Source organism: Furipterus horrens, unplaced genomic scaffold (genome assembly GCF_987537825.1).
Source record: "Furipterus horrens unplaced genomic scaffold, mFurHor1.1.pri manual_scaffold_12, whole genome shotgun sequence".
Lineage (NCBI taxonomy): Eukaryota > Metazoa > Chordata > Mammalia > Chiroptera > Furipteridae > Furipterus > Furipterus horrens.
Genome location: NW_028327182.1, coordinates 2,916,908 through 2,919,769, shown reverse-complemented (window position 1 = coordinate 2,919,769; position 2,862 = coordinate 2,916,908).

Sequence of the window (2,862 nt, the reverse complement as noted above, 5' to 3'; positions counted from 1 at the left end):
TATTTTACCACACATATGCTGCAAACACTTTCCTTCCATGTTTTGCCTCCCTGTTCTCCTGGCCTTCAGGCCTCCTTGCAAGCTTTTCTCTTGAATCCCCAGCTATGAAGACACCATGTGCAGCTGTCCCAGCCCGCTGGCCCGGCGGGAACACCTCCTGCACCTGAGGCCCCATCCGTGGTCACATGGGCCGTTTGTGCTCACTGAACACAATAAACTAAAGAAATGTTTGCTGTCCCTGTCTCTCTCCCGGTTCTCTGATCCAGCGGCCATGGTGTCTGTTTTGAAGTCTTAGGCTTCTCTGGGTAGCTTTGCCCCCAGCTGTTGCTAGGTGTTGGGGTGACCCCAGGAACTCCCCAGCGAGGCTGTGCGTTAGTGGCTGGGGAGCTGAGATCTCACGAGTCTGGTGATGCGAGAGGGCCCTTGTGGGCCAGCGAGCCTCCTTCTGTGGCCTTGGTCAGGGAGGGCTCCTGGGCCCAATGAACACACGGGAGAAGAACAGGTCAGGAGGGACTGATGAAGGAACGTGTCAGCTTGGTGACCACTTTCAGGTTGTTGACAATCATCCCCATGACCAAAGTCAGTAGGTAAACTTAAAAGTGTTCTTTGCTTTAATGTCTCAATAACTTCATCTTTATATTCAAAACACAAGAAATAATAAAGCTCTTATTTTGGGAAGACAAAGCACAGAATGAAAGCCAGATTTCAGGTGTTCAAAGGCGGCAGTGAAACGTAAGAACCCCAATAAAACAGAACAGACAAGATGGAGCAGTAGCATTTAGTCACCCTTCAGGAATCCAGAACCTTGATAAACATCACGTTCTGGACAGAACGTTTAATTATCATGTAATCTCTGTCCTTGGGTTAAACGAACTGTCACCTGGGAACATTCCTGCAAATGCTAAAATCATTGATGTTCCAACTTAGGGGACATTGGTGCTTTACATCCCCAATCCCAGAGACATGAATTTTTAATGTGAAGCATTTAGTCAACTTGGTACTTCTTTTTAATTACTGTTCTAAAAAACAAACAAAAACCTTAAAAAAAAATTTTTTTTTTTTTTACTGTTGCTTAAATAAAAGTTGCAATAGACACAATCTGCCCTGAGCAACCAGGCCATCCATCAATAAAAGGACGCTTAGCCTAAGCCATTGTGTTTTCCATGAGACCTGTGAAGTTTCTAATAGAAACTGAAGCCGCAACACAGCGAACGTCCCAGTCTTCAGCTCTAGAAAGGACGTGGGATCCTGCAGGCAGACATCGGAGCTTTTTAATTTAGCTGGACGAGAGTGTGACTGTGCACCTGGGGGATGTAATTGTTTAAATTGCCGAAGTGTCATTGTTTATTTTATTTTATTTTAATTCATTGAAAAATGTAAATGCCACCTGTCACAGCAGCTTTAAGTCTTGTTCCGGTCTGATGGCTTAATCTTACTAATTATGAAAAGATATGCTGGCTGCAGCTGGGAACACTTAATAAAATGCTGGAATACATTTCTCGTGCTTAGCTTTTAAGGGAATTAATAAAAGCACCTTCATGGGTAACACTGAAAGCTTGAGTGATTTTAAGTTTGTATGAAACAGCACAGAGGTGGGCCCTAGACACGAATGGATGGACCTCTGTGAGGATCTTGGCCATTGAACACACGTGCAGGTGCGTGGGGACGGAGGCGCACAGTCCTGGAGCAGATGAAGGTATGATCTGCAAGATCTTGCATCTGTCAGGACTCCTCACGTTGGAGTCACCTGTGCGCGCGTTTGCTTCGCTCCAGCCTCACAAGCCTCGAAGGCGGCAGGGCTGACGCGGCCACCTCCACGTGCTAGATGAGCATCCCGAGGCTTGTGCGCACCCAGATCACACAGGTGGGACCCAGGCGTCATACACACACACGCACTCCCATGGACAGCGTGTCCCCACGACTTCTTTCCAAATGTCTCTCCTGCAACTGGAAAGACGTCATGACTCTATCTGGCTGCAGAGGGAGTGGGTAGTTGGGCTAAATCCAGAAACCTTGCTGTTTTGTGTTTTTCTTTCCTTCTCTTAAAATTTTTTATTTTTATTTTTAAGAAGAATAACCAACAGCTGTCATTAGAAGTTCACCAAACAATTCCACAAGCTCTGATGGAAGGAAGCAGGACTGGTTTGAAATGGCTAAAACCCATCAGTAAAAGGGGGGCTCCCAGGACAACCAGGCACCTGGGTCCTCCTCAACGCCCCCGGGGCGGGGGCCGGGGGCCGCCCGTCCTGCCGCGACAGGGGATGGCTCTCACGTCCACCCCTTCTCCTGTAGCGTTCCGAGTTCCCACCTAAGCCTCCCCGCCTTGCCGTCCCAACGAGACTGCAGCCAATTCCTAATCGGCTCTGGTCACCCCAGGCTAAAGCGTTCTCGGCCTCCCAGGGGTAGAAAAAAGGAAGCAGGTGCTCCGGCCCCCGGGGACCCGCGAGGCTGGCCAAGACCCCCGCGCTGGGCTCGGGCGAACTCGGTCGGCCGCCTTCCCTCCCGGGCCGGCAGCGGCTCCGCGGCGCCTTCCAGGAGCGCGCGCGGATGGGAAAGAGAGCGCGGCGCCCGAACATCCTCCGCGGCTCCCGCGCGCGGCGAGGAACAGGTGTCTTTCTCCGACGCCCGGGAGCCGCGCCTGCTGTCCCTGGCCGGCTGTCGCGCCCCCTCCCCTGGCACCCTCTGGCCTTTGCAGCGGTCGCCTCCCCCCCATGGCAGGGCGGGGCGGGAGCCAGCTCGCAGGTAATTATTGCCAGCAGGCCCGCAGGGGAAGCGGGGGTGGGCGCGCCGGCGGGGGGCGGGCGGGCGGCGCGGCGAGGGCATAAAGGGCGGCGCGGGGCCGGTGCCACGAGCGCGCGCAGC